The 20,544-nt window shown below is 40.0% G+C and overlaps 1 long non-coding RNA gene across 1 annotated transcript; it reads left to right on the top strand.

The window, feature by feature from the left end:
* The first annotated feature begins 17,348 nt into the window (after positions 1-17,348).
* Positions 17,349-20,544, top strand: LOC137651279 (uncharacterized). The gene is made up of 3 exons (XR_011046069.1): positions 17,349-17,821; positions 18,288-18,480; positions 19,074-20,544. It is a non-coding gene; the product is annotated as an uncharacterized lncRNA (long non-coding RNA).

Below are 20,544 nucleotides of genomic sequence, written 5' to 3'. Positions count from 1 at the left end.
CAGTTTGCATAACTTTCTTCAAACCTCAGACATATTCAGTTGGCATAACTTTCTTCAAACTTCAGACATATTCAGTTCGCACAACTTTCCTCAGATTCCAGATATATTTAGTTTGCATAACTTTCTTCAAACTCCACACATATATAGTTTCCATAACTTTCCTCAAACTCTAGACATATTCAGTTTGGATAACTTTCTTCAAACTCTACACATATACAGTTTGCATAACTTTCCTCAAACTCTAGACATATTCAGTTTGCATAACTTTCTTCAAACTTCAGACATATTCAGTTTGTATAAGTTTCCTCAAACTGCAGACATATTCAGTTTTCATAAATTTTCTCAAACTCCAGACATATTCAGTTTGCATAACTTTCCTCAAACGCCTGGCATATTCAGTCTGTATAACTTTCTTCAAACCCCAGACATATTCAGTTTACATAACTTTCTTCAAACTCCACACATATTCAGTTTGCATAACTTTCCTCAAACTCCTGACATATTCAGTTTGCACAACTTTCCTCAAAATCCAGACATATTCGGTTTACATAACTTTCCTCGGATTCCAGATATATTCAGTTTACATTATTTTCCTCAAACTTCAGACATATTTAGTTTGCATTACTTTCCTCAAACTCCATACATATTCAGTTCGCATAACTTTCCTCAAACTCCAGACATATTCAGTTTGCATAACTATCCGCAAACTCCAGACATATACAGTTTGCATAACTTTTCTCAAACTCCAGACATATTTAGTTTGCATAACTCTCCTCCAACTCCAGACATATTCAATTTGTCTAACTTTCTTCAGATTCCAGGCAAATTCAGTTTAAATAACTTTTCTCAAACTCCGGACATATTCAGTTGGCATAACGTTTCTCAAGCTCCAAACATATTCAGTTTGCATAACTTTCCTCAGATTCCAGACATATTCAGTTTGCATAACTTTCCTTAAACTCCTGATATATTCAGTTTGCATAACTTTCCTCAAAATCCTGACATATTCAGTTTGCATAACTTTCCTCAAAATCCAGACATATTCGGTTTGCATAACTTTCCTCAGATTCCAGACATATTCAGTTTGCATAACTTTCCTCAGATTCCAGACATATTCAGTTTGCATAACTTTCCTCAAAATCCAGACATATTCGGTTTGCATAACTTTCCTCAAACTCCAGCCATATTCAGTTTGCATAACTTTCCTCAGATTCCAAACATATTCAGTTTGCATAACTTTCCTCAAACTCCTGATATATTCAGTTTGCATAACTTTCCTAAAACTCCGGACATATTCAGTTTGCATAACTTTCCTCGGATTCCAGACATATTCAGTTTACTTAATTTTCCTCAAACTTCAGACATATTCAGTTTGCATAACTTTCCTCAAACTCCATACATATTCAGTTTGCATAACTTTCCTCAAACTCCAGACATATTCAGTTTGCATAATTATCCGCAAACTCTAGACATATTCAGTTTGCATAACTTTTCTCAAACTCCAGACATTTTGAGTTTGCATAACTTTCCTCAAACTCCAGACAAATTCAGTTTGCATAACTTTTCTCAAACTCCAGACAGATTTAGTTTGCATAATTCTCCTCAAACTCGAAACATATTCAATTTGCATAATTTTCCTCAGATTCCAGGCATACTCAGTTTGAGTAACTTTTCTCAAACTCCAGACATATTCAATTTGCATAACTTTTCTCAAACTCCAAACATATTCAGTTTGCATAACTTTCCTCAGATTCCAGACATATTCAGTTTACATAACTTTCCTCTTAACTTCAGAAATATTCATTTTGCAAAACTTTCCTGAGACTCCAGACATATTGAGTTTGCATAACTTTCTTCAAACTCTACTCATATTAATTTTGCATAACTTTCCTCCAACTCCAGAAATGTTCAGTTTACATAACTTTCTTCAAACTCCAGCCTTACCCAGTTTGCACAACTTTTCTTAATCTCCAGACATATTCAGTTTGCATAACTTTCTTCAAACTCCAGACATATTCAGTTTACATAACTTTCCTCAGATTCCAGACATACTAAGTTTGAATAACTTTACTCAAACTACAGGCATATCAAGTTTGCATAACTTTCCTCAAACTTCAGACAGATTAAGTTTGAATAAGTTTCCTCAAACTCAGGACATATTCAGTTTGCATAACTTTACTCAAACTCCAGACATAATAAGTTTGCATAACTTTCCTCAAGCTCCAGAAACATTCAGTTTGCATAACTTTTCTCAAACTCCAGGCATATTCAGTTTGCATTACTTTTTTCAAACTCGGTACATATTCAATCTGCATAACTCTCCTCAAACTCCAGACATATTCAGTTTGGATAACTTTCCTCAGATTCCTGACATATTCAGTTTGCATATCTTTTCTCAAACTCCAGAAATACTCCGTCTGCATAACTTTCGTCAGATTCCAGACATATTCAGTTTGCATAACTTTCCTCAAACTCCACACATATTCAGTTCGCATAACTTTCCTCAAATTCCAGACATATTCAATTTGCAAAACTTTCCTCAGATTCCAAACATATTCAGTTAGCATAACATTTCACAGATTCAAGACATATTCATTTTGCATAACTTTTCTGAATTCCAGACATATTCAGTTTGCGTAACTTTCCTCAAACTTCAGACATATTCAGTTTGCATAATTTTTCGTAGATTCCTGACATATTCAGTTTCTATAACTTCTCTCAGACTCCAAACATATTCATTTTGCATAACTTTCCATAAACTCCAGAACATATTAGTTTGCATAACTTTCCTCAAACTCCAGCCATATTCAGTTTGCATAACTTTCCTCAAAATCATCCGCCTCTCATTAATAACTCAATATTTTCTTTATTCACTTAGATTTTGTAACACATCAAATTTTATACTGCTTGATTTTTCATCTCTTTTGATCTATGTTAATTCACTTCCTTTGCAGTAAGACTGGATCTATCCCTCTTGTTCTTTGCACTAAGACTGGATCTATCCCTCATGTTCTTTGCAGTAATACTGGATCTATCCCTCATGTTCTTTGTAATAAGACTTGATCTATCCCTCATGTCCATTGTAATAAGACAGGATCTCTCCCTAATGTTCTTTGCAGTAGGACTGGATCTATCAATCATGTTCATTGTAATGAGACAAGATCTATCCCTTATGTTCATTATAGTAAGACTGAATCTATCCCTCATGTCTTTTGCAGTAAGACTGGATCTATCCCTCATGTTCTTTATAATAAGACTGGATTTATCCCTCATGTTTTTTTTAGTAAGGCTGGATCTATCCCTCGGGTTCATTTTAGTAAGGCTGGATCTATCCCTCATGTTCTTTATAATAAGACTGGATCTATACCTCATGTTCTTTGTAGTAAGGCTAGATATATCCTTCATGTTCTTTGCAGTAAGACTGGATCTATCCCTCATGTTCTTTGTTGTAAGACTAGATCTATCCCTCTTGTTCTTTGCAGTAAGACTGGATATATCCCTCATATTCTTTATAATAAGACGGATCTATCCCTCATGTTCTTTGTAGTGAGGCCGGATATATCCCTCATGTTCTTTGCAGTAAGACTGGATCTATCCCTCATGTTTTTTGCTCTGAGACTGGATATATCCCTCATGTTCTTTATAATAAGAAAGGATCTATCCCTCATATTCTTTGCAGTAAGACTGGATGTATCCCCCATGTTTTTTGCAGTAAAACTGGATCAATCCCGCATGTTCTTTTTAGTAAGACTGGATCTATCCCTCATGTTCTTTGCAGTAAGACTGGATCTACCCCCATGTTCTTTATGACAAGACTGGATCTATCCCTCATGTTCTTTGCAGCAAGACTGGATATATCCCTCATGTTCTTTGCAGCAAGACTGGATATATCCCTCATGTTCTTTGCAGCAAGACTGGATATATCCCTCATGTTCGTTGCAATAGAACAGAATCTATTCCTCATGTTCTATATAATAAGACTGGATCTATCCCTCATGTTCTTTGCCGTAAGACTGGATCTGTCCTCCACGTTCTTTATAATAAGACTGGATCTGTCCCTCATTTTCTTTGTAATAAGACTGGATCTATCCCTCACGTTCTTTGCAGTAAAACTGGATATATCCTTCATGTTCTTTGCAGTAAAACTGGATGTATCCCTCATGTTCTTTGCAGTAAGACTGAATATATCCCTCATGTTCTTTGCATTAAGACTGGATCTATCCCTCATGGTCTTTGTAGTAAGATTGGATCTATCATTTTCACAGTCTTGGTCTATCCTTTTCGTACTGAGAAAGAAGAATATATCTGTTATTTGTGCAATGAAGAATGATACAGGATCTATGCTTTGTGTTTTGAGGAGTGATCTCTGGTGTTCCTCAGGGTAGTTCTTTTGTCCAATTACTTTTCATACTGTTTACACATATGTGGTTTTGCCTAAAAAACAAGTTTCTTGCACATGCAGATGATGCTACTCTCGTTTTTTTTTTCATTTCATCTCCCTGTTGTAGATCTTGGGTTGCTGAGTGCTTTAGCAGAGATTAGTTAAAATTGGTGCATGGTGCAAATTATCGGGCATGACGATGAACCCTAACAAGACTCAAAGTCTGATTGTAAGTAGGTCGAGGACTGTGACTCCTCAACTTCCAGATCTCAGCATTGATAAAGTTTCTTTAACTTTATACGACTCTTTTTTTAATCTTTAGGTGTGATTCTTGATAGCAAATTTATGTTTGAGAAACATATTTTGTCTGTTTCTTCTTCAATTGCACAAAAAGTTTGCTTATTGAGAAAATTTCAAGGTTTTCATTGATCAATCTATTCTAAAGAAGTGTTTTAATTCTTTCATTTTGCCTTGTTTGGAATATTGTTCTCTTCTCTGGTCTTCAACTGCTGATTCTAATCTTAATTTGTTGGACAGGAACTTACGGTCTATCATATTTCTTTTTCTTGATCTACATTGCGTTCAGATGTTCTCAGTACCATCCTGCTCGTAATACTAGTCATGCAGTTAACTCTTAATAGTCGTGCCTTCCCTATCATAAGGCTTAATACTACACAGCATTCTAGAAGTTTTATTCCAGCTACAACCAAGTTGTGGAATGATTTTCCTAATCAGGCAGTTGAATCAGGATATCTTTAAAAGTTCAAACTTGCAGCAAATGTTATTATGTTAAAAAGTCTGGCATAGGTCTCTCTTTATACTTTTTTATATGTAGAAGATCTGTTTTAATGCTGTTACTGTTCTAAAAATATTTTATGTTAATTACTCATTACTCCTCTTGTAGTTTATTTATTTTTTTATTTCCTTTCTTCACTGAGCAATTTTTCCCTGTTGGAGCCCTTGGACGTATAGTTTCCTGCTTTCCCAACTAGGTTTGTATAATAATAATAATAATAATGATAATAATAATAATAATAATAATAATAATATCTTTTTCATATCTTTTTAAAAGTAAGATTTAATCTATATTTTTCGTAATGAGAAAGGATAGCTCTATCATTTGTGATAAAAGGAGTAAGATTGAATCTGTAATTTGTGTTCTTGGTAGTAAAGAGTAGAGGAGACTCCTTAGCTATGGTAAGCAGCTCTTTTAGAAGGAGGACACTCCAAAATCAAATCATACTTCTCTGGTTTTGGATAGTGCCATAATCTCTGTACCATGGTCTTTCACCGTCTTAGGGTAGAGTTCTCTTGCTTAGGGGTGCACTTGGACACACTATTCTATCTTATTTTTCTTCCTCTTGTTTTTTTTTCAAGTTTTTATTGTTTATATGTTAAAAATTTGTTTTGGTGATGTTGCTGTTCTCAATATATTTTGTTTTAATTGTTAATTACTTGTAATTTCCTTATTTACTTTCCTCACTGGACTATTTTCCCTGTTGAAACCCTCGGGCTCATAGCATTCTCCTTTTTTCAACATAGAGAACATAGACTATCCTTTATGGTGGTGGTGGCTTATTGGAAACGTCACTGGGTGATGATCTGCTGGACTGGAGTTCGATTCCCGCTCATGCTCGATAGTTTCTTGTAGTACCTGCAACCTCACCATCCTTGTGAGCTAAGGATGGGGGCTTTGGGGGAGCCTATAATCTACCTGCTTAGTCATCAGCAGCTGTTGCCTGGCTCTTCCTAGCCCTAGCTCGGGTGGAAAGGGTCTTGGGCGCTGATCATTTGTACAGTCTATAAGATCAGTCTTTAAGGCATTGTACTGCTTGCTAGGACAATGTCAATGCCCCTTGCGTCTGTCATTCATGAGCAGCCTTTAAACAATATCTTAAACCTTTTGTAACGTGAAGTGAGATAGAGGATATATCATTTGGGTTTTTTGTGTGTCATGAACGAAGACTTTGTCTAACTTTTCTGTTGACTGGATCTATCCTTTGTGTTAGGAGTAAAAGTGGATCAATCTTTTTTTTTAAAGAAGTGTTGCTAATAATTTTGCCATTAATGTGAAAAATAACATGGTCAAATTACCCATATTCTACCAAGGATGGAGCCAGAATCTCGAAGCATGGCAACCTTTCATATCAAAAGGCGATCATTCTAAGCACAAACACATCGATACTTACACTGTGATACATATGCTCTTTGGTGCATTCTATTCTATACTCGTTCAATTATGCATTATCCCATTACTGAATACTGACTATTGAACTTACATATCCTAACCTATGCAGACTAAAAGATATCATCCTGATTGGGAATGTGGCTTGTTTAGTGGCATGAGTGTACCTCACATGGAGCACTGTTATTGTAGGATTGCATCCTTACGGCCCCCAGCTATGCTCACTGCACTGTAACTGTAGGATTTCATCCCTATGGCGCCTTAGTTGCACTCACTGCTCTGTAACTGTAGGATTATATTCCTTTGTGCCCCTAGCGGCACTCATTACCCTATAATTGTAGGATTACATCCCTTTGGCCCCCTAGGTGCATTCATTGCACTGTAAATATGGGATGACATTTCTTTGGCCAACTAGCTGCACTCAGTGCACTGTAACTGTAGGATTACATTTCTTTGACCCACTAGATACTCTCACTGCACTGTAACCGTAGGATTACATCACTATGGCCCTAGCTGTGCTCAATGCACTGTAACTGTAGGAATATATTCCTTTGGCCCAGTAGCTGTGCACACTGAACTGCAACAGTAGAATTACATCGTTTTGACCCCCTAGCTGTGCTCACTGCACTGTAACAGTAGGATTACATTCCTGTGGCCCCTAGCTGTGCTAACTTCACTGCAATGGTAGGATTATATCCCTTTGGCCCCTTATCTTGGCTCCATGTATTACAACGGTGGGATTACATCCCTTTGAACCCTAGCTGTGCTAAATACTCTGTAACCGTAGGATTACATTCCTATGGCCCCTAACTATGCTCACTGCACTGAAACTGTAGGATTACATTCCTTTGGCCCGGTAGCTGTGCTCACTGTACTGCAACGGTAGGATTACATCCCTTTGGTCCCCTAGCTGCACTCACTGCACTGTAACTGTAGGATTACATTCCAGTGGCCCTTAGCTGTGCTAACTTCACTGCAACTGTAGGATTATATCCCTTTGGCCCCTATCTGTGCTCAATGTATTTCAATGATAGGATTACATCCCTTTGACCCCTAGCTGTGCTCTCTGCACTGTAACAATAGGATTACATTCCTTTGGCCCGGTAGCTGTGCTCACTGCACTGCAATGGTAGGATTACATCCCTTTGGCCCCATAGCTGCACTCACTGCACTGTAACTGTAGGATTACATTCCTTTGGCACGGTAGCTGTGCTCACTGCACTGCAACAGTAGGATTGCATCCCTTTGGCCCCCTAGCTGCATGTTATGTGTGGATAGAATAATATAGAAAAGAATGTTAAAATATGTAAATTTTCTACTCTTAAGAAGCAGAGAGAGGAGGTCCCGTTAGTGTTTACTGGAAACTGTCACCGCCGTTATTTGAGATCAAGATATTTATTAGATGTGCCTAGATCAGCAGACCTTGAGCATAACGATCGTCTGTTGTAACAATTCGAGGAGCCAGCGTTATAGAGGAACCCTTAGGACAAGAAGAGCCTGTTGTCGCCGAAGAATATCCATTAACAGAAGGTAAACACATGTCTCGCTTTAATTATAGCGCCATATGGATCATGATTACACCAGCAGAGTGTTCGGGAAGATGCGATCAAATAGGCGTGGTTTTAAGGAAAACCAGTGAGGATGAAGAAAGGAGAAAATTATCTTATATGGAATTGTCCATAGTTAGCCCCTCCCATACAGGGGTACATAAACTTCAGAGAGAACGAGAGAGGAGTACGAAAAAGAGATTGAGAGGAGAGGGAGAGAGAGAGGACGAGAGGGAGAACGAGAGGAGAACAAGCACAGAGAAAGAGAGAGAACGTAAGGACCAGAATGCAGACGTGACCAGCCTTACTACAGCTTGTCCGAGATGTCAGAACGAGTTGACCCCTGTCGTTATTACCAACCACGAAGCGCCCAAACCTGAAATATCTACGTTCCTGAACCGTCAAGAGCTGCTATGAAGAGTATTATCATTTCTTTTAAGTATTATTTGTCTGCTTTCTTGACTGTTCCCCTATTTGCTGAAGTGTAGTTTAATCAGATGATTTTCTTTGTTCAATTCTGTGCTTCCCAAGTACTCAATCAAGAAACATTGATCTTTGACTAGTTGTAAATAAAATTATGTTTTCTTTTGCGAGTTTTCTTTCTATATTCCTTTTTCCATTGGTTGTTGATTTATCGAAATTTAATTAATCAATTCAAAAGAACCTGGTTCGATCCCCACGAGGATCGTAACACTGCACTCACTGCACTATAACTGCAGGATTATATTCCTGAGGCCCCTAGCTGTGCTAACTTCACTGCAACGGTAGGATTATATCCCTTTGGCCCCTAGCTGTTCTTGCAAAACTACAAGGGTAGGATTACACCCCTTTGACCCCAAGCTTTGCTTGCAGCACTACAACGGTAGGATTACATCCCTTTGACCCTTAGCTGTGCTCACTGCACTGCAAGAGTAGGAGGACATCTCATTGGCCCCTATATGTGCTCACTGCACTGCAATGGTAGGGTTACATCTCTTTGACTCCTAGCTGTGCTCACTGTACTGCAACAAAAGGATTACAGACCTTTGACCCGTAGGTGTGCTCACTGCACAGCAATGGTGGGATTACCTTCCTTTGACCCCTAGCTGTGCTCACTGCCCTGCAATGGTAGGATTGAATCCCTTTGACCCATAGCTGTGGTCACTGCACTACAGTGGTAGAATTACATCCCTTTGGTCCTAGCTGTGCCCACTGCACGTCAATGGTAGGATTGCATCCCTTTAACCCCTAGCTTTGTTCACTGCACTGCAACTGTAGAATTACATCCATTTGACCCTTAGCTGTGCTCAGTGTACTGTAACAGTAGGATTACATCCCTTTGACCCCTACCTTTGCTTACTACACTGCAACAATAGAATTACATCGCTTTGACCCCTATCTGTGCTTACTGCTCTGCAACAGTAGGATTACATCCCTTTGGCCCCTGGCTGTGCCCACTGAATTACAACAGTAGGATTACATCCCTTTAACCCCTAGCTGTGCTCACTGAACTGCAACAGTAGGATTAAAGCCCTTTGGCCCATAGCTGTGCTTACTGCACTGTAACTGTAGGATTGCATTCCTTTGGCCCACTAACTGCACTCACTGCACTGTAACTGTATTATTACATTCCTTTGGCCCATTAGCTACACTTGCTACACTGTAACTGTAGGAGTATATCACTATGGCCCCAAGCTGTACTCATTACACTGTAACTGTAGGATTGCATTATTACATTCCTGTGGTCCATAGCTGTAATCACTTCACTGCCACGGTAGGAATATATCCCTTTGGCCCATAGCTGTGCTCACAAAACTACAAGGGTAGGATTACATCCCTTTGACCCCCTAGCTGTGCTCATTGCAATGTAACAGTAGGATTACATCTCAGTGGCCCCTAGGTGTGCTCACTGCACTGCAATGGTAGGGTTACAACCCTTTTACTCCAAGCTTTGCTCACTGTACTGCAGCAGTAAGATTACATCCCTTTGACCCCTATCTAAGCTCACTGCACTGCAATGGTAGGATTACATTCCTCTGACCCCTAAGTGTGCTCAGTGCCCTGTAACGGTAGGATTGAATCCCTTTGATCCCTAGCTCTGGTCACTGCACTACAACAGTAGGATTATATCCCTTTGGTCCCTAGTTGTGCTCACTGCACTACAACGGTAGAATTACGTCCATTTGACTCCTAGCTTTGCTCACTGCACTGCAACGGTAGGATTACAGATCTTTGGGTCCTAGCTGTGCCCATTGCTCTGCAATGGTAGGATTGCACCCCTATAACCCCTAGCTGTGTTCACCGCACTACAACAGTATGATTACATTCCTTTGGCCCCTAGCTGTGATCACTGCACTGCAATGGTAGGATAACATCCCTTTGACCCCCTAGCAGTGCTCACAACACTACAACAGTAGGATTACATCTCATTGGCCCTTAGGTGTGCTCACTGCACTGCTATGGTAGGGTTATATCTCTTTGACTACTAGCTGTGCTCACTGTACTGCAACAATAGGATTACATCCCTTTGACCCTTAGCCTTGCTCGCAGCACTACAACGGTAGGATTACCTTCCTTCGACCCCTAGCTGTGCTTGCTACCCTGCAACAGTAGGATTAAATCCCTTTGACCCTTAGCTGTGGTCACTGCACTACAACGGTAGGATTACATCCCTTTAGTTCCTAGCTGTGCTCACTGCACTAAAATTGTAGGATTACATCCCTTTAACCCCTAGCTTTGCTCACTGTACTGCAACTGTAGAATTACATCCATTTGACCATTAGCTGTGCTCACTGCACTGTAACAGTAGGATTACATCCCTTTGAGTCCTGCCTTTGCTCACTACACTGCAACAATAGAATTACAACCCTTTGACCCATATCTGTGTTCACTGATCTGCAATAGTAGGATGACATCCCTTTGGCCCATAGCTGTGTACACTGAATTACAACGGTAGGACTGCATCCCTTTGACCACTAGCTGTGCTCACTGTACCTGCAACAGTAGGGTTAAAGGCCTTTGGCCCATAGCTGTGCTAACTGCACTGTAACTTTAGGATTACATTCCTTTGGCCCACTAGCTGAACTCACTTCGCTGTAACTGTAGGATTACATTCCTTTGGCCCACTAGCTACACTTACTACACTGTAACTGTAGGATTACAGCACTATGGCCCTTAGCTGTGCTCATTACACTGTAACTGTAGGATTACATCATCATATTCCCTTGGCCCATAGCTGTGATCACTTCACTGCAGTGGTAGGAATATATCCCTTTGGCCCCTTCCTGTGCTCACAAAACTACAAGGGTAGGATTACATTCCTTAGACCCCTAGCTGTGCTCACTCTACTACAACGGTAGGTTTAAATCTCAGTGTCCCCTAGGTGTGCTCACTGTACTGCAATTGTAGGGTTAAATCCCTTTGACTCCAAGCTGTGCTCACTGTACTGCAACAGTAGGATTACATGCCTTTGACCCCTATGTGTGTTCACTGCACTACAATGGTATAATTACATCCCTTTGACCCCTAGCTGTGCTCAATGCTCTGCAACGGTAGAATTGCACCCCTATAACCCCTAGCTGTGTTCAATGCACTACAATGGTATGATTACATTCCTTTGGCTCCTAGCTGTGATCACTGCAATACAATGGTAGTAATACATCCCTCTGGCGCCTAGCTGGTCTCACTGCAACTGCAGAATTACATCCAATTGACCCCTAGCCCAGCTCACTGTACTGCAACAGTAGGATTACATCCCTTTGACCCCTAGCTTTCCTCACTGCACTTCAACAGTAGGATTACATCCTTTTCACCCCTAGCAGTGCTCACTGCCCCTCAACAGTAGGATTACATCCCTTTGACCCCTAGCTGTGCTTGCTGCACTGCAACGGAAGGATTTCATCCCTTTTACCCCTTGCTGAGCTCACTGCAATGCAACGGTAGGATTGCATCCCTTCATCCCCTAGCTGTGTTCACTCAACTACAAGGGTAGGATTACATTCCTTTGGAACATAACTGTGATCACTGCACTGCAACTGTAGAATTACATCCATTTGACCCCTAGCTTTGCTCACTGTTCTATAACAATAGGACTACATCCCTTTGACCCATAGCTTTGCTCACTGCACTGCAACAATAGAATTGTATCCCTTTGACAGGGATTATATCCCTTTGACCTCTGGCTGTGCTCACTGAACTGCAATGGTAGGATTACGTCCCTTTGGTTTCTAGCTGTGCTCACTGCACTACAATGGTAGGATTACATCCCTTCGACCCCTAGCTTTGCTCCCTGCATTGCAACGGTAAAATTACATCCATTTGACCCTTAGTGCTGCTCACTCTACTGCAACAGTAGGATAATACCCTTTTGACACATAGCTGCGCTCACTGCACTGCAAGAGTAGGGTTACGTCTCTTTAACCCTTAGCTGTGCTCACTGCTCTGCAATGGTAGGATTACATCCCTTTGACTTCTAGGTGTGCTCACTGCACTGCAATGGTAGGATTACATCTCTTTGACCCCTAGCTGTGGTCACTGCAATGCAAAAGTAGGATTACATACTTTTGGCATCTAGCTGTGCTCACAGTACCACAACAGTAGGATTAAATCCCTTTGACCCAGAGCTGTGCTCACTGCACCGCAACGATAGGATTACATCCCTTTGACGCCTAGATATCCTCACTGCACTGCAACGGTAGGATTACAGCCCTCTGGTCCTTAACTGTTCTCACTGCACTGCACCATTAGGATTGCATCTCTTTAACACCTAGCTTTGTTCCCTGCACTAAAATGGTATGATTATATTTCTTTGGCCCCTAGCTGTACTCACTGCAATGGTATAATTACATCCATTTGACCCCTAGCTTTGCTCACTGTACTGCAACAGTAGGATTATATCCTTTTGACCCCTAGCTTTGTTCACTGCACGGCAACAGTAGGATTACATCCCTTTGACCCCTAGCTGTGCTCGCTGTACTGCAACGGAAGTATTACATCCGTTTCACCCCAAACTGTGCTGTCACGGACAAATATATTGTTTTAAACAAAGGCTAAGCAGTAAAGTAAATGCCCAGAAAGTAGGGCAGATATTGCCGAGCAATCACCTTGTCTCTCTGAGCCATGGGTTTTTGGGAAGCAGTTCAAGCCGCTTTCATCTTTTTCTGGTATAACGGTATTTGACGATCCAAGCACACGTGTACTGAATCTGTTTCCATGTCAACAGGTACACCGGGGAGAGGGGATGTAGAGTGAGAACCAGTATGGTGCGGTTACGTCACCTGCCACCCATAGGGGAGATAAGCCAGACCCCCCCCCAGCAATGTAGGGAAAATAACAAAGCACAGTCTGTGCAAGAACAGTTAGAGTTCGAGTCCTGCTGGTGATTGGGCAACTTTCACCAGGCCGACTGGCCATGGTAAGCCTACCACAGCCATGGCGGACGTCCAATTGTTTCTTTTAATTTAAATGTCTCCCTGTCCGCTTTCCCTGGGTATTGTACCAGTTATAAGTAAATTTGTAATGGACTTATGAAATCATTTAAGAGCCAACGAGAACTTATAATTCTTTTGTTATGCATCGTCAAGATTTAAAGTTCTGTTTCATCTCGCTTTGAAGAGGATTTCTGCTCATTGTAATTGTGAAAATTAACTTTGATAATAAATCCTCTTCGAGTTTAAAAACTCGTCTGATTCATCGCCTCCGACCATGCATTGTTATGTAATTTCCCACGCCCTTATGACAAGATTTGGTGGCCTTACCGTGGGATAAAGAGGATTAAAAACAAGTGTGATGAGCAAAAGATCGAGTAGAGCCGCTACCAAAATAATTGACTTTAGACGTGAAGAGTTATGAAGATGAAACACAAGAAGTAGGAAAGAAACATTTCGGGAGAAGCGGAAAGGAAAAACGCGGGAGAAAAAGAATTTGAAGAACATATCTAAAGAAGATAAAAGACGAATGGAAAATGTCATTAGAAAGATCAAGAAGAAAATCTTGACGATGATGTAGAAAACAGTAGCAGCCAGGAGGAGTTTTGTGACCCAATCACCCACGGAGGACCTGCAGGGAGGAGGCCTTACTGCCCGTCCGTCGAGGCGAGCAGGCCGAGACAGACGGCATCCAAGGGAGGAAACCGTATGGAAACACACTCGTCCTCGAGAGGAAGACAAGACAACGTTCCTGTTTATTCAGTTTCCCGTCGCAGGAGCAACAGCATCGAAACTCGCCATCCGAAATGGCGACCCAGGACCTCCAATTGCCCTAATCATAGAGGATTTCGTCGTCGAAGCAACAGCAGCGGGTGCATTGATAGAAATGGCGTGCCCACAAAGGCCAAGGACAATCCCGAAAATTGGAAGAGGTCCCAGACAGCAACTGTAGGACAAGGGACCCAAGGCGACCCACAGCAATCAACCCACACATAAGTTAAGTAACATTGTACAAAATCTGTAGTTTTATGATTAACTAATATATTTTGAGATTTTGTAAAGTAGAGTAACGAAAATATCATTCCGTTTTCTTTACGTAATGTTAAAGTTGAATGATAGAACACTAGTTTTGATTGAAGAAAGTAACTAGTTGAGTAAAATGTTTTCAGTGTTAAAGCTTCGAGTAAAGATTAACTTTTCTTTTCACAAAAGAAGAAAATCAAATTCCTTTTGTTGCTGTGTGGTTAAATGAGAAATTGTTCTTTATGTTGAATGAACTATGAGTTTTCATTGCATAGTTTCTTTGGTTTACAGTAGTTTAAGTTTGTTTTTGAGACCTTCGTGGTCAAAGATGTTAAATGTGATTTTTGGAAGAGAAGTAAAGTCACGTGCTGAGATAATTCTGTGTTAACAATACTAAGTTCTTTAATAGAGAGAGAGAGAGAGAGAGAGAGAGAGAGAGAGAGAGAGAGAGAGAGAGAGAGAGAGAAAGAGAGAGAGAGAGGAGAGATATGCGAGATTGCGCACGCGCAGGAGCGGCGTCAATGTATTCGCAGAATAAAAAAAATGGAGATGACGTGTGAATTCCCTGGGTAAGCATTATGATGTCACAGTCACTGTTAAAGAGCAAGTCTTGAATATTTTTTTTTTTTTTGTGTATTGAAAAGAAATCTAAGATTTTTACAAGTAACGTAATTTCTTTTTACTTAAAGGTCAGAATTAAATCTTTGTTCTCTAACTCTGTATAGGATTGTGTGTTTTGGAAAAATCGTGACAAGTGAACAAAAATTTATTGTTTTTAGGTACTATTTGGCAACATGGTAGAAAAAGAGAATTTGAATTCTTATGTGTCTGTCCATTCCTTTTAACTCGCGAGAACAAATAAGTAATGTAAAAAAATTGAGAAATGGCGAACAAGCTGCCGTAGATTTTCATTTGTTTGTGTAAAGGAATAAAATAAGTGATCGGAATGATTGTAAAACTAGATATGGGTGACACGGTAGTTTTAACAGTAGGCCAAGTGTTAAAAGATTTGATAGGCTAACATGTGACCAAGGCGAACTAGACACCAGGTCAGCATAAAGCTTTGACAGGCGCCCTGTGTTTTGAAGAATAGCTTAGTCAAGCAATAAACTCTGATTCATGTAATGAGTTCTTAAGTTGTTTACTAATTTTTGAGTATCGAGGGAATCATATCGACAAAACAAACTTTGGGTTAGAAGGTGACAATGAGTAGCCATACCGTTGCCTTCGTTAGTTAATTAATGTCTGATAAACAAAAGTTGTTTTATGTCAGATTGTGTTAAAGAAAAAAGTAAATGATTTTGGGTGTCAAAGTATAACATAAAAGGTGGATTTGGTTATAATTAAGTGATTCGGTGAATCCATAAGATAAAGCCTAGTATCTTAATGGCTTTGTGTACGTTCAGAGACCAATAAGAGGCTAGCTAATTGCCCTTCAGAGTTATGTAAGTCTCAGTGACTTGTCTCATAGGTCAAACGACTCTGTTATGTACTCTGTTTTGTTTTCTTTTTTGTTTGTGCCTTAATGTCTTTTTTGCGTATAAGTTAAGGAAGTGATTTTAAGGTTTTCAGCTCAGTTTGTTTTTTCCAGTTTCAGTATTTTTTGTATGTAATGTTTTTTTTTTTTTTTTTTTTTTTTTTTTTTACTGATGTTTTTAGCCGCCAGATCGTTGCTCGCTGAAAGATGTGAGGACGAAAGATTTTGGTGACTATTGGAGAGATTGGGTCAGCAGAATTTGACCCATGTGAATCCCTGTGTGTGTGCGAATGTTTGTTTGCATACGTGCGTGTGAAGGTATGAGACGCTCAGAGAGAGAGAGAGAGAGAGAGAGAGAGAGAGAGAGAGAGAGAGAGAGAGAGAGATGCGAAATTACGCAAACGTAGGAGCGGCGCCAATGCATTCGCAGAAAAAAAAATGGAGATGACTGAGTGAGAGTTTGTTTCTTTGTGAGATAGTTCTGAAAAAATAAATGAGATAATTTTTTTTGGCTACTGATTGTCCCTTAAGGGTAGGGAAGTAAGAAAGTTTTTCTTTGAGGTTTTTTTTTTCTCTGGAAATTGATTAAAGAGATTTTTTTTTTGTTGACCTCAGTGACAGGTTATGAAGAATTTATGATGTTCTGAATAAATTTTAACGTTATTTGTGAACAGTTTTGGCCTTAGAGAAATTCTGTAGCGCTCAGTTTTAACGTAAATTTACGTTCTTCCCCTTGTGTTTTTTGTTGTTTGGGAATTAACGTAGGTCTGATCGGAATGATTTTTCCTGTTCGTAATTGCGCTAGGAAGCTTCAGTTTCAAAATAGTTCTCTGGGCTCCTAAAGGCACTAAAAGAATTGGAAGACCCAGGCCTACATGGCTTAGGGCTATAAAGTGCGAAGAAGATAATTTTGATGTGATGGTAACGCAAGAGCCTTTGTTTGCGTGACGTGGGTCAGCTTGGATGAATAAGATGCTGTTTGTTTGACAGAGTTTGAGTTCGGCTTAGTTTGAGTGCGAGCAAAATAAATGAGGCAACACAAGATGTGAATGCCGCTGTTGTGAAAGCACTGTATGTAGGTTGTGTCTCTGTTGTGAAACTTCTGTCAGAGAGCTTGTTTTCGGTTTTGATGCGAGCGATGTGTCAGAAGTTTGCCGAGATTGGAATTTGAATGATTGGGCATGGAGAGTTCATAGCCCTGATGATGATGTCGTCATACGGGCGCAATTTGAAAAAGCATGTCAGAGAGAGAGAGAGAGAGAGAGAGAGAGAGAGAGAGAGAGAGAGAGAGACTTTCTGTACTGGGATGTTGAGATTCCCTTAGTTTTTTTATGTCCCTTGTTGTGAGTTGGCAGGTGCTGATTGAAACTTGGGAATTTGGACATTCCTGTTGTGGATGTTGAAAAATTGTTTTCTTTTTTCACCGTCTGGTTGGACTGGTGTTCGGTTTTGATGCCCTACCTGACTCCGGTGGAGGGGAAGAAAGGAGGCCAGACTTATGCTGGCGGACCCTTTCGTAGGAGAGGTTGCTTTGTTGTCCTCAAGCAAGATGCTTTGAGGAAGACCGCCGCCAAAGTTCGTGCAATGAACGCGGAGGTGTGGGGAGCACCTCAGCAGTGGGGGTGGTTCCGGGGATCCCAGGCATGCCATACTTAGTGCGGAGTATAGGCGTAGCTCAAATGAGTAGTTGCAATGGTACCATTCGTTTTGTCATTTTGTTGCTTCATTGCATGGATATTTGGAGAACCCTGTAGAAGTGTTCCGAGTGGAGGAACAGAGCTTTGTTTGACTATGATACTTTTTGTAAGTATGATACAGTTAGTTAACTGTTGATGGTAATGTACATTAATTGATTTTTGATACAGCTGTTTTTTGTTTTTTGTTTTTTTTATGTACTAGTACCTTGGTTTGTAAACACTTTTGCTAGTGTGATATAGCTATATGAGAATATTGTGACTAATAACATTTATGATGATTCTTTTCTATGTACGATGGCCACATTTAATAGCTATTATTGTCACTGTTTAATGATAATTGTAGTGGATCCAGGTATACCCATGAGATACGAAAGTATCTATGGAAAGTGAATATTTAGGATACATGCACATGTGATAGTTTTCCTAGGAATTGTTTTTTTTTTTGTGTGTGTGAAACTTTTCTTTTTGATAATTTGAAAGTTTTTTTGCTAGCAGGTACCGTTTTGGGATTAGAACCAAATGAATGTATATTGTATTGTGTTTACCAGTACTATATCTTAGATCTCTTTCAGACTGAGAGTCCAATGAATAAGGCAGTGTGTAGGCTTGATATTTGAGTGCATTCGTTCTTTTTGTACGATGACTGCATCCACTAAGGGACTGTAGGATTTAGAAGTTAAATATTTTTAAATTCAAAGGTTACTTTCTGATGCATAAATTGTAACTCTGCAGTCACAGTCCTCTATGATATGTTTTCTTAATAAGGTATGTAATATTCATACATGTTCATATATAAAGAATGTATATAATGAATACAGACATGGATAGTGTTGATTGATGATTAATTCTCTTTTTGAATTGTTTTTTAACATGTGTTTGAGATATGAATTTAATCTTTTTTACCGATAATTGTTCACCAGTTTTCATTTGCTGTGAAATGTGTTGATTATTTCATATGAAATCTTAATCTAAGTCTTGTTAACCTTTGTTGGAGGTGAACAATGCTTCCCAAGGATCATGGAGACTTTGTTTTGAGTAGAGTAATTTTCAGTGAGATTTTGTTTTGATTAATTTTTCTTGAAATTTAATGGCCTTTGCTTTGTTTTAAAGTAGTTTTAAATCCTGGAAGGCATGGGAAAGCCTTGAGTCAGGTGGAGGGGAGTTTGTCACGGACAAATATATTGTTTTAAACAAAGGCTTAGCAGTTAAATGCGCAGAAAGTAGGGCAGATATCGCCGAGCAATCACCTTGTCTCCCTGAGCCATGGGTTTTTGGGAAGCAGTTCAAGTCGCTTTCATCTGTGATTGGTATTTGATGATCCAAGAACATGTGTACTGAATCCGTTTCCATGTCAACAGGTACACGGGGGAGAGGGGACGTAGAGTGAGAACCAGTATGATGCGGTTACGTCACCTGCCACCCATAGGCGAGATAAGCCAGACCCCCCAGCAATGTAGGGAAAATAAGAAAGCACAGTCTGTGCAAGAACAGTTGGGCAACGTTCACCAGGCCGACCGGCCATGGTAAGCCTACCACAGCCATGGCGGACGTCCAATAGTTTCATTTAATTTAAATGTCTCCCTGTCCGCTCTCCCTGGGTATTGTACCAGTTATAAGTAAATTTGTAATGGACTTATGAAATCATCTAAGAGCCAGTGAGAACTTATAACTCTTTTGTTATGCACCGTCAAGATTTAAAGTTCTGTTTCATCTCGCTTTGAAGAAGATTTCTGCTCATTGTAATTGTGAAAATTAACTTTGATAATAAATCCTCTTCGAGTTTAAAAACTCGTCTGATTCATCGCCTCCGACCATGCATTGTTATGTAATTTCCCACGCCCTTATGACAGTGGTCACTGCACTGCAACGGTAGGATTGCATCCCTTTAACACCTAGTAGTGTTCACTGCACTACAATGGTAGGATTACATTCTTTTGGCCCCTAGCTCTGATCACTGCACTACAATGGTAGGATTACATCCCTCTTGCCCCTAGCTGTGTTCATTGCAACGGTAGAATTACACCCATTTGACTCCGAGCTCTGCTCACTGTACTGCAACAGTAGGATTACATCCCTTTGACCCCTAGCTTTGCTCACTGCACTGCAATAGTAGGATCACATCCCTCTGACTCCGAGCTGTGCTCGCTGCACTGCAACTGTAGTATTACATCTTTTTAACTCTAGTTCTGCTCACTTCACTGCAATGGTAGGATTGCATCCCTTTGACCCCTAGCAGTGCTCACTGCACTGCAAGTTTAGGATTACATCCCTCTGGCCCATAACTGGGCTCACTGTACTGTAACTGTAGGATTACATCCCCATGGTCCCCTAACTGCACTCACTGCACTGTGACTGTATGGTTACATCTCTTTGGCTCCTAGTTGTGCTCACTGTACTAAAATGGTGGGATTATATCCCTTTGGCTTCTAGCTGCGCTCAATTTTTTGTCTCACACCTATCCAATCCCAATTTCTTTCTTCCATCTTACTGCCCAACTCTTTGAACTTTCACATCATTGTATCCTTTTTCCTTTTTTTTTTCCTCTTGCACCTAATTTTCAGAAGATTTTTTTCCTGTGATCAATTAAGCCAACAACCAATCTGGGCATGAGTAACATGACCTGACTCTTCTGTGTTTTCTGCAGAACTAGACAAACGATGCCTTAGTCTCTCTCCATAAAATAATAAGTCTTGTCCTTTGAAATAGCAAGTATCACCCTGCAAAACGGCGGCTAAAGTTGGACTCTTTGTTCGATAGAATGAATTTTCAAGTCGTATAACGAAATTTATGTCGTATTTCGAAAATCCCAAGAGATTTGCTTGAATTTTC

The sequence above is a fragment of the Palaemon carinicauda genome, chromosome 12, assembly GCF_036898095.1.
Source record: "Palaemon carinicauda isolate YSFRI2023 chromosome 12, ASM3689809v2, whole genome shotgun sequence".
NCBI lineage: Eukaryota > Metazoa > Arthropoda > Malacostraca > Decapoda > Palaemonidae > Palaemon > Palaemon carinicauda.
The sequence above is the reverse complement of the archived record's forward strand: the minus strand, read 5'-3'. Positions and strand labels throughout refer to the sequence as shown.